The sequence below is a fragment of the Falco biarmicus genome, chromosome 3, assembly GCF_023638135.1.
Source record: "Falco biarmicus isolate bFalBia1 chromosome 3, bFalBia1.pri, whole genome shotgun sequence".
Taxonomy (NCBI): Eukaryota; Metazoa; Chordata; class Aves; order Falconiformes; family Falconidae; genus Falco; species Falco biarmicus.
The window spans coordinates 100,657,942-100,670,389 of record NC_079290.1 but is presented as its reverse complement, the minus strand read 5'-3'; the positions used below and the strand labels follow the sequence as shown (position 1 = coordinate 100,670,389).

The following is a 12,448-nucleotide window of genomic DNA, read 5'->3' as shown; positions in this document are numbered from 1 at the left end:
TGTGTGAAAACCTGATTAGGAGAGTGAGCTCGTTTGTACGATAAAGTAGCAAACCAGAGCTGGTACGGCCAAGCATGTGTGACCCCTCCGTGCCCATTGCACGGCCACTCTCCTGTGCTTCAGCCTGCAGGTCAGCACCCACACAACGTTAGCCACATGCATGGAAAAGCCTTCCTGCACCTTCAGGTGGGGCCACCACTGCCCAATGGCTCCCAAGTGCGAAACAAGCAGGGACCAGCTTCTGTAGGAAAGGCAAAAACCCTGACACTGAGGCAGCTGGTCCAGGAGTTTGTTTGCAGGAGAGGCTGTTGGCAGAAAAAAAACCCAAAGGGATGGGGTGGGGAAAGAAGAAACTTCTCCCTGTGGGAAGATTCTTCCCAACTGTTTGGCGGTGGTGAGTTCACATCCTAAAACCAGAAAGACTCAGATCCCTTTCACAGAAGTCACACCAACAAAGAGTCCTGTAATATATATGTAATATTTATGTAATATGCAATATATGGCAATATTCAATTATACACTTGCTAAGTCATTACCTTCCATCACCAAGCAAAACTGTTTCAAAGCTGGAAATACCCTGTAGGAGTTTGAATTGCTCTGCTGTATCTAAGGACTGTGCACAGAACTGAAGCCACCTCCTCTCCTGTGTCTGGGCGCCTATGTCTATTATTATCTGTAGGTGAAATGGAGCAGCATGAACACTGTTGGCATGGCAATATAAGGGGAATTTGTTCCCAGCTAGGCCCTTACCCTGTAATTTTTACATGTCTGCGAACACACTGAATCAGAAAGGCCACAATATTTTAAAGGATGAAAAAGTCTTTTTTGTTGTTGTTGTTAAGAAAATAATATATAGAAAAGATTATTATAGAAAGGATTTCTATAATGATTACCACCACTCTCTTAGAATCTTGCTTTCTTCTTCTTACATGTAAAGATTAAATAATTAGATAAGCCATTAAATTTAAAAGTTGAATTCTCTGAGTTTCTTCTTACACTTGTTCATAAGCAAGGTCTGGACTGCAACTGGAAGGCTGGTGCGCATGCATGCTGTCCCCAGGGCACCCTGGGGTGGAGTGCTACAGATAGATTGATATTAGATACCCTAAACTCCATTTCTAGAGACACTAAACTTTTGAAACCCCAGCCCCAAACAGTGGAGGCATCACTTCATCAGCATTCTGAGAGCATGCTGAGAACTGGAGACACCTACTGCCCCAGTGCTCCTTGGATCCCCTCCTCTGCCCTCTGGCACAAGTCCAAAGAATAACTTGTTCCAATAAACTATGTTAATTTAGCAAAATCAAGGTTCTTTACACAGATACCCTATTTGAAGTGCCAGAAGCTGACACCAAATTCCTCTCTCATATTTCTTCATACAACCCAGAGCCACGCTACTAAATTTCCAGGGGCTAATTAAGACAGTGATGCCCATCCACACTTCCCAGGGCACAGGGGGACAGAGTTGGCCTCACACTCCATGGCAGAGGTGGTCCAAGTACATAGGACTTGGAAAAAGCCAGCAGCTCCACTTGGGGAAGCACAGAGTATTTCCACTTCATACAGTTAATTTATTTACAGCTAGGCGCTGGTCTACTACAAACCACAGACACCCAAATAAAGAGGGTTGGGTAGGGTGAGTGTGCGTGTGCTCTGGGTTCGTCTTTCAAGGGAAGAAAACAAGGTGCAATATTGGTGTTTCAAAAACCCCCAACGCTAAAAGGACCTGAAAGCAGTGGCTTTGCAAGAACTTTACCCAACAGCACAGCATCTGTCTGTGCTTCAAAAGAACTCCCCAGTCCTTGGCTCGCGGCTGATCTAGCCAGCTTTCCTTCTGGCTGGATGCAGCCTTGGTCTTCCCTTTCTCCCTCTGCAACACCTGTAACTGGTTGGCAATTTTAAGAGCACGGCACAAGGCAGGGGGTTTTGCACAGAGATCTGAAATTTTCTGCAGAATCATCTCCCTCACTCTTCTTCCCCTCTGCTCCACCGCAGCGTACCTGCGGGAGGAAAGGATGGGTATCAGTGGTCTGAGTGCTGGAGATGTATGTTTCGCATCAAAGACTGTAATTTATTTTGGGAGGTAGACCTGTTGTACTCGGAACACATACCCGGTGCCCGTGGCTGACCTGTGGCATCATGTCACCTGATGTCACTGTGAGCTCACACACCTGCTCCAACGGTGCAAAGAGCTGAGGGTTTTCCCTGATTGATGTGTGCAACTGCTTCTCGGGGCTGTGTGGGTGAAGGATGTGGGCTGGCTCCAGCAGCACGCCGACCTGAACTTCCCCCTGACATTGCACAAGGAGGAGACAGACCGAGACTCATACCTGCCCACCCACACAGACAAACCAGCAGATATAAAAACACATGACCTTAAAAACGAGGACATGATCAAAGAGAGAGGAACGTCTCTCCCTTTTGCTTTTTCTTCCCTCTCTCACTAGCACTGCAAATAAGTCATGCATGAAAATAGCCCATAAAAGCAGAGGGCTTGGCTTTACCTCTGGTGAGGCTCTGCTGACTCAAATCAAGTCACACACAAACTCAGTTGGCCTGTTGCCTTCACCATGTTTGCCACCACACTCCTCTTAGCACCCTCCTAGAAAATCCCTCAGAAATTTCTAACTCTCCATTTGTCTATTTAACTCCAAAAGAAAAAGGAAAAAGGGAGGGTGGGTGGAAAAAAAAAAAGATTGCACTTCTGTCTATATAAAAAGTACAAGTTTGGCTTAAGAAAGTATCTGGAAAGTACAGAAGGACCAACTTCTCAAGTCTACAAAAACAACCACTTCTTCCACATACTCTCACCTATCTCCTGAGAGGAAATTCACTGCTCCGAAACCTGATATTCTGCGTGCTCTAATTAAGGAAAAAGGAAATAACTTTCACAGTCTCTTGTGCAAGGGCCAATGAATGTAAGTCAAACACTCACCTAAACCCATGAAAATACTTTGAAAAGAAGTAAAACAAACATTCTGATTTCCCAGATGCATATCCAGTAATGTTTCTGATGTAAAGGGCAGTGGGTAGGAAAAAGAACAAGAACTTAGTGATGTGGGAGGGAGATGCACCTTTATCATCCATCATCCCCAACCCATTTTATGCATTTGTGATGGAGGGATCTCCTCTGAGCTGCTTTAACAGGGCTACCAGGGTGGTACAAAATGGACAGTGCCACGTCTTGAAAAGCTGCTCTCTGAGAAGCATTCTGGTTCTCTGGTCACACTTATTTCTGTAGCACCTATTAAGTACTTAGGTAAAGTTAGCAAGAATCAAGGGATATGCAGCCCTTATGTCTTCATCCACCTCCTGAAGTTTCAGGAAGAAAGTATTCCTCCTACAAGCAATTAGGAAACTCCAAGACTTCTTTCACATTGAAAACACTTTCTGTCCATGGTGTATAACATGTTATTCCACCTGCTTCCAACTAGTTTAGTGAAGGTGGTTATTCACCACATCTGTACCAAAGGAGAAAAAAAAAAACGCTAGCCAAAAATAATGTTTACATACACATTTCCAGTTCCACTCGGGTTCATAGTGATCTGCCTGTGTCTGGCCCCTTTGAGCTCAGCTACAGCGCTGAAAGAAGGCAGGTGAGTGCAGCAACCACTTCTGAGACTAGAGATTGCAATCAAGGGTTGTTCACTAAACAGTTTTTTTCAAATCTAGAGACTGCTAAGAGCACACTTAGTTTTTCACTGCAAATGTACTTAACTTTATTTGAGCCAGCAAAACTGAAAAGGAGACATTTGATGGGACAGGCATGACTACGCTAGAGATAAGACCTGAGCATTGCCACTCTTGATGCAAAGAGATGACCACAAATCCTTGTGCACCTTCTAGCACAGTCAGCTACAGCAACACTAATTGAGATGTAATGTCAAGAATAAGAAATGTAACTTTTCTCATCTATTTTCTTCTACCAGTGTCAGTTAAGCGAAAGACACACCATTCTTTAGATGAGGATGCTATACAAGATCTAGTATCTTCCATCTTGTTTTCCAAAATATGAGGCAACTTCAAAAACAGAAAGAAAATGCTGGCTTCCTTTTCAGGTGTGCTCTATTTGTTGATCATTTGCTGGGAAAGTTCTAAACAATTCAGCTGAAATACATTGATCTGAAAAGACTTTACTGCTACTGGCTATGTTACAGACCAGGACAAAGCAAAGCACCCAAAGCTTTTACAGGTTACCTCTGAGCAATGCCTTCTGAGAAATTATAATACTTTTGCAACTTTATGCATCTTACACTGTTCACAGAAAAAGAGTGGTTACATCTGATGCAAAAATTATGGTGAGAATAAATTGATAATCATATTAACAGGGTTAAAACTCTATTTTCATATAGCATCTTTTTATCCCTAGAACTCAAGGCACCTTGCTTACTATCCCTATTTCCCAAATAAAAGGCCTCAGGAACATTCAGATGAGTTACTTTCATAAGGCTGTACAACATGGCACTGACAGACCCTGGGACACAGCTCAGGCTCTACAGTCCTACCAGATGGTGAGCAAGAAAACTGGATACCTTGCTTTTTTCCTTATTTTAATTTCTACCTGTGCCTCTATGTTTTCGATCTGCCTCATTTAGAATAGCACTGCTTCAAATCCTGGAACACAACTGGTTTTTTTTTCCCTGGAACTGCCCCTGCTTCCTGCAAGACTGAGCAACTACATGTACAAAAACATTCACAACTCCAACTCGTGCAAGAAAGGTCATCTCCCCCTGCCCCCCAAGTACCATTAGAGTGCATATTTGGAAAAACAAGATAAAAATTATTTGAAAACATGAGATACTGGCCTGTCTTTTCCTGGCATGGTACACACGTTACACACTATTGCAGTTCCTCCTATTGGTCAGAGTGTATTGATATTGCTTTGGGTATTAAAAGCCCCCAGTAATGCCATGATCACAGCTACAAAACTGGCATTTTCTAAACCATTTGTATTTGTTGTGCATCCATTCTCCCTCTCAGAAAGCAGCACCTTACCTCTCACCCTTCTATGATCTACTAAGTGCAGTCTTAATACCTACTGTAGACAGCAAACAGGCAAAAAAAAATTTCCAAACTACATAGTTAGATGTTTCAGGAAGAAGCAGCGCCCACTCAGTGGCAGATGATATCAGTAGAAATGTCACAGCCATCTTTTTTTCCTCCACCTCCGTTTCATCTTGAATACCTGGTGCTGCCAGAACTCCTTTTAACAGAGCCGAGATTTCCCTGCCAGCCACAGCTGTCAAAAACTCACACCAGCGAGTCCCACACAGATGGATGGATGATAAGGCTGTAAGCAATTCAGGGTCCTTCGGCTACCAGCAACTCATCTATTCGCTCCAGAGGTGGCTCCGCAAATGGACAAGTTGCACCTCCCAGCACACCAGCCTGGCCAGCTGCAACCTGGCTGAAGCAAGAAGCTGCATCCCGCACTCTCACCAAAAAGGTCTGTAATCTGCAGCATGAGCTCCAGAACAGGGGCTTTACATTACGTTACATATTGTAACATCTCTTTCTTATCCCAGATGGCAACTCCCAGGTTTTGAGACCCTGACAGCTGGCACTACCCAGCACAGGATGGTTAAGTGGATGTAGTAACCGCTCCCTGCCAGTGCCTGCCCATACACAATCTCTTCCTCAGCCAGATGTTTTCCTTCACACACAAAAAAAATGTCATCAAGTGTGAGAGGAGCCAACACTGCGGTGTTTTGCCTTGTGGCTAAAAGCAGAAGGGTTTTCTGTAGTCGGGAATTCAAGCCAAGGGGTCTGGGAAGCAGGAGATCTTTTAAAGCTCCTCTGCCTGTAGAGTTGGCTGAACTTCACTTTTTGAGATTAAATACAAAGGCAGTCTCCCCATCAATTCCTCTACTACAAAAACATCAACCAACTCAAGCTCCTGCTGAACTGCAATACCTAGTAGGCTGGAAGCACTCCTCTGAAGTTTCATTGTGCATTTTCTGACAATTGACACAGGAAACCAGTTATGAGCTTTTTGAGACTCAGAAATAAATACCAGTTATTCAGACATGAATCTGCAAATACTGGTAGCAGCACAATAAACACCATGTAATTTGTCTTGCTAAACAAAAGCCAAACTGAATGGATGAAATAATTATTGTAAATCAAGCACATAGTCAGATTCCAGCTCATCTTCCTGTTCGTGTCTCCACACACTCAACACAGAAATCATCTAATCTCTTAAGTAAACAAACACATAAAGGCATCAACTAAATTAGAAGCTCCATGGTGTTGACATATTATGATCTCATCACTCTTTCTTCTTTGGAAGCACTTCCTTGCCAAACTGAGTTTAATTCACCTGAAAACCTTAAGCAGAGAGTGCCTTAAACTAACAGGAGGCAAGTTGCTCAGTCACGACTACGCTGCTCTTTTGGTCTGGTTTTAATTTGACTGAAAGCAATTTATTAATTTGATTTGAAGCAAACACAAACCTGGTAAAAGCAGATGCAACAGTTCTAAATGGGATATGATTCAAAACCAGCAAATGTAAATGCATTTTAAAGAAAAAACACTCTCCTGCCTTTGGTTAAATGAAGAGTTAATGTTACAACCATAAACTGTCACCTTTTTTTTTCTTTTTTTTTTCCCCCCCAAAAAGCAAAACCTCGCAATTAACCTTCAGGCAAATCATCAACCTCCACAGTGCTCAGTATTCAGTCTCTGAGACATTTATGGCAAAAATCAGCCCTGTGAGGCCCCACGATGCAGAAACACCCAAACGCAGGTGTGTCTATGGATATTTGTCTATTTTCTTTCAACATTTCCACCCTGTGGCTGCTTATCTAGACCGCCCTCTCCTTTCCACATTAATCTCTGTTTACTCTTCTGTTTGGCAGCGAGAGAGAGAAGAACACTCACACACTTGTGTTTACAGTCCTCCGGACCACTCCTAGTAGCTGTGCTTTGACTCAACAAATTTCAGGAAAGTCAGAAGCAATGTGCAACTTCCCGGCCATGCTGCTTTGGAAGGAAATGAGCTGTGCTCCGTAGGGAAAAGGAAATTGCTTTGGAAGTCTAGACCGAACCCTTCCTTTTCCATCACTCCTCCCGTTTCCCCCTTGAACATATTTAAGGCGAAACAAAAGGAAGGTGGAGAATGAAAAGGAATCATTGGGCAGTTTTCCTCTCGGTGTGTAATGAAAACATGGTTGGATGTGGATTTAAACAGCAGCGAGACATCAGCTAGAGGAAAGGGAGGAGAGGCACAGGACTAGAGCAAGTGCCTGAAAGGTGAGGATGTTGGCAGCAGCTGGTGTAGCAAAATGTGAGTCAGGAACACAGTGAAAGGCAACATAGTGCGGGCAGCCCCTCTGACCCTCCTGTCAGGCTGGATTTGTCTTTAAAATGCAGCAAGTAATGCAGCTGTGCAGCTAGCTGCCTAAAGCAGTGCCAGTAAAAGGGAAAATCGTGCGAGGTATTTAGTAAACTTGCTCTGTTTTGGGATAACCCCCAAACTGAAGACACAGTACAAAAAGCAGCTGTGAAATCAGATCAGAACAGCAGAGAAGCTTGAAACAAATGAACTCAAGCAAATTTTAAAAGAAAGCTACAGAGACCCTATGAACCAAGGCAGCTTGGTACCGCTTGATTCAGCTGGGGATCAGGTAATACAAGAGCCAGCTAAGAGGCTTCCCAATTCAAGGAGCAAAACCAAGGGAACGAATGTAGAAGTTGCTGGGTATTGAGAAAGAATGACCAAAGGGGTTGGGGGAAAGTCAGACAATAGATTTTGAAACATTAAAGATCATGTCAGAGCAATGTTTAAATCAAATTGACAGGGCCACCACCAAGGAAGCAGTAAGCAAGAAAGTACATGGGCACATGGGCATTTAAATGGAACTGCAGAATGGCCAAGCACCAAGTGCCACTAACTCGCTCTATTTCCTACATAAATGAAAGGATATATTTTGTTTGCATTTGTTTTTTATAAGGAACAACAAAAGAGGAAAGTGTGTGAAACCAATCCATCGTAAACTGATTGCTTTATGTGCACCTCAGGAACTTTGCACATTCCAAGTACTCTTAATTCCTCTCGCAGCAAGAGAGTCACTGCAGCTTATATGACCTTCCCCCCCCCCCCCCCCCAGGAAAAGGAAACCAGTTACATCAAGACAGCAGCTGGACTGCGAGATCACAACTCTCTACTGCTCAGGGGTAGAGCTTGGGCTGTGCCCTTGGTCAGCCTTCTCACAGCGATGCAAACCAATACAGCAGCGCTCCTGGCACCTTCTGTCCCTCTCCATAAGAAAAAAAATGAAAAGGGAATACTCTGAACCACCCTTTAGCCCCTGCTGGCACATGTCTCCGCATGGAGCAGGGGAGAGGAAAGGGAAGAAGCGATCGGACAAGGCATCAGCCAAGGGCTCACGGGGAGGAGCGCTGCGAACTCCTGCTGGAGTCACACCGCTCATATCCTGAGCTTATATTGGACTACAGCGTGTGCCAGAGCTCAACATCGGGTTTATTAGTTGTCTTACTTTCCAGGCAAAAAAAGAGAAAAAAAAAAGGAAAAAGAAAAAAGGAGAAGAGGGTTTGGTTTTCTTTCTAACCAAGTGCAGGAAAGAAGTTTTATTCCTTAAGGAAAATTCTCAGGAGTGGGAATGAATATAAGGACTTTACTTCTGAATCATCCTGTTAATGACCTAAATCCCACAGCATATGGGGTTCATATAATGTTGTCAGCTAGGAAACTTATTTTTAAATAATTTATTTTTATTTTACAAAAGAAAAAGGGGGGTGGGGGGAGCGGGGGGAAGCGGTTTAGAGCTCCTCCCTTTCTAAATCACAGTTGGACCCAGAAAGACCAGTTTTGTTTTTAAACAAAGTTAGCAAATTGCCCTTAAGCTGGCCAATTCCAGTAATCAGCATCAGAGTAATGACAGTCACTCAGCCGGTTTCCCCTTTGCCAGACCAAAAATAACCATTCAGCTAAATTCTTCCCAAAAATGTTTATTTCGGCCAAAGGGCATGCAGTTAGGTTGCAGGCATATCTTTCTTCCACTTGGAAAATGTACACCTCAATACCTAACATCATTTCAACATCCCTCTGTTTATTCAGAGGTACCATTAGACCTATTATAGGTCTATATATCTTCAAAATAACCACAAGCATCTCCTCCCTTTCTTGTTAGGCACAGCAGCAAAGGAAGGAATTTTATCAGCTGCTGCCGTTCAGTTACAGCCCTTGTGCAGTTTACCGCACGCTTGTAATGCACCACAGGAAAAACATCTATTTCTCAACAATCATGAGAACTTTCTGCTGATTATAGACACTAATAAATCAATATAAAAGCACCATTTGTATTTATTTGAGCCACTTTCATCCACCTAAAAAGCACAAAATCATCAAAATCACAATAAACTTTCCAGGTGTTAAGTCAAAACCACTCCTAATTAACCAACCTGGAAATGCCAAGTGGTAGCTGCACCATTACACAGTGTATTTATGGCACAGAGAGCCTGAAGCACAGAAGGACCACAAAGCTGGTTCGATGCAGCCCATCCCAGGCATCCCAGTACCAGGACACCGAGGATGCTGCTGAGAGCAGGGACTATGCAGCAATTTTTGCCTTGGCAGCCAGTAAAGAGCGTTCCATTTGCACCTCCTAGCAGAATAAAGGCATTCCCTATAAGAAATTTGAACGATAATAATTTAGAACAAAAGTAATAATAATAGAATAAAAATAATTTAATAATAACAACAAAATACACTAGAAACCTGTATTTCACACCGCTATAGCCACTCATGCCCCAATCCAGTCTCTCCAGTTTTGGAGAACAGGAAAGCCACACTTAACACCTCCATTTCATCCCAGCCAGCATGAAACAGCTTTTTTCCCAGAGACTGGAAAGGACACTGGTGCCAAGGCTGGGGGCAGGCGAATAACATGGAGTTCACAGGTATAAAATAACTGTTTCATAACTTGTGAAAAAAATTATCTCAGTGAGTCTACTGGAACCAAAACGTTAACTAAAAGGAGCAGACGAAAACTATTTTTCAGCCCGTGGTCACTCAGCATGAGATAGTGGAAGGAAATGACGGTGAATCATCTCAACATGGGATGGAACAAAATCTGAAGGAGCACTGGGAGGCAAAACCCAAGAGATAAAAGCTAGGGTAAGCTACTGCTGAATCCTGATGAAGTCACAGCCGAAGGGAATTTATCTTTAATCCCCTTGACTCTGAAACAGAACACATTTCTTGAATTACACAGTTTTACGTTTGCTTTAAAAATGTAATAGAAGATTAAATATTTTCAGTTGTTACCATTCCTATTCTAAAAATGGAGAACGTGGCCATGCAATTTTAATACAAATGAGTCAATATTGTAGTTGTTGTGGCATCTATATAATTGTGTTTGTGTAGGCACATATGTCCGTGTGCACACGTAGTATAAGCCCATTCATTATATTTACACACAAACTATATAAGGTTTGTTTCAGACCAAAGAAAGGGCTTGTGCTTCCACAAATATTTTTCTCCATTAGTTCGTCTAATAAAAGGCATTTCCTCTCTGATTCTTGTAGTGTGACACACTACTTACGCTCTAGTAGTATTTACATACAGACAGCACACACTTATTCCCCCCTTCCTTTTTTTTAGTTTGACTTACATCAATGGACTGAAAATAATTACACCCTACCAGCTAATAAAAATAAAGTACTCACACATCAGAAAAATATTCAGTAAGGTGTACGTCTTACTAATACACATGTATTGCTAGGCAGTACTATTTAATATATATATAATATTTTTTTCCTGAAAACAAAAGGGTACAATTTACATTTTGTACATAAGTAAAGGATAAAACCTTCACACCGCAAGTCTTTACAGCCCCATAATTTACACTCTGGTGTCATAAACCAGCAGTAAAATATTTTAGAGATAGCCATAAAACTGTGATCCAAGTCCAATCTTTTCCAAAGCTCTGCTTCAACTCGGCTCTGAGGGTCTGAGCAGGATTACTTATATTTGATCAGTAGCAAAGTTCGCATGTGGTCCCAACTTTTCCAAAGTTTGCCCATTTTCTGATGCAGCCTCCCAGCTCAGGCTCACCTCTGTGTCTGGGAAGGGCTGGACATTTTGCTGTGAATGTTTTCATCTAAAGAGGCTTGCATCATCAAACCCAAAATGCTTTATCTGAAATACATGGAAATTTCAGGTAAGCAAAGGAAGGCGGGGCTCTCTCTGAACTTTCATGGGGATTTCTGGTGGGCTGTGATGGGTGTGGGTTTTGGGGGCTGCCCACATCTTGATTTTGCCCCTGCTCCTGGGATTTCATTGCTTCCAGAACCTGCACCTCTGGGCCATTCAAGCGTTACACCAACTAAACCCCAAATTTCCCCAACGTATCCAAAACATGGCAAACTGTGAAGCCTCAGAGCCTTACCCCGGTACAGATCCAGTGAATCCAAGAGTGGAAACTGCAGACAGACCCCTGGCATCAGACTTCTGCCTTACCATCTGGGCTGCCAGAGGCCACCATCCCCAGTCCCAGAGGTCTCCGGTGCCAGCCCCATGGGGACAGGTGACTTCCCAGTGCCTTGACCGGAGGTACTTTGCCCACCTTGCAAGCTGTGCTTGAATTCCAGCTATGTCTAGGTTGTCCCTGCACAGGGAATGTGTTCGTTTTGGCTATCTGGTTTTAAGTTTCAGGTCCAAATAATATATTAAAACCAAAATACCACTCCAGCCCAATTCAGACTGGAAACAAAAGTTGAAAACATACATGCAAGGTGTCACACACACCAGAAAACTTATTTCTACTTTTTCTCTACCAGAACAAAGTAAGAGGAAGAATGAAACAGTCCACGCTCATAGCATGCCTCATCAATTAATCACTTACAAAAAACTTCATTTAAAAATTGTTTGGAGCTACACTCACCGCAGTCAGCTGGAGCTTTGCACTGTATCAATGGGAACAGATCAGACACTGTAGAAGATGGAGCAGTGAGCTATGACAATTCAACGTACTATTACCAAAAACGCTAAGTTTAGATCTCCTAGTAAGGGGTTTAGATTGAACCCACAAGCCACACAGTGGTTCCCTTCATAAATAACTCGCAATCAGTGAGAGAACAGTTCATATACTGCTGTTAACCCCCAAAACAGAGCAAAGACATTTTCCTGATAAATACTGTAATGATTTATCGATCGGGTATCAAAATAAGTGGATGTTATACACCAGAAAGTAAGCGTAGGGAAGTGGTGCATGTTGTTACATAGTAAAAAAACTGGATTTTAGTTCTCCTGGTAATCACTTCTTTACTTGACCACAGGAAGCAGGCTACAAAATACCACCTTTTTAAAGTAAGAAACATTACAGTCAGGAGGCGTGTAACAACTCAATCGCTCTTACTGCTTCTTTTCACAAAGAATGGATTCATTTTACCAGATTTTTTTTTTAACTCTTTCCAGAAAACTAGG

At 42.8% G+C, this 12,448-nt stretch overlaps 1 long non-coding RNA gene across 4 annotated transcripts in view; it reads right to left on the bottom strand.

The window, feature by feature from the left end:
- The window catches only part of LOC130146659 (uncharacterized), a 268,364-nt gene that overhangs the window by 50,338 nt on the left and 205,578 nt on the right, over positions 1-12,448 (bottom strand). The window lies entirely within an intron of this gene.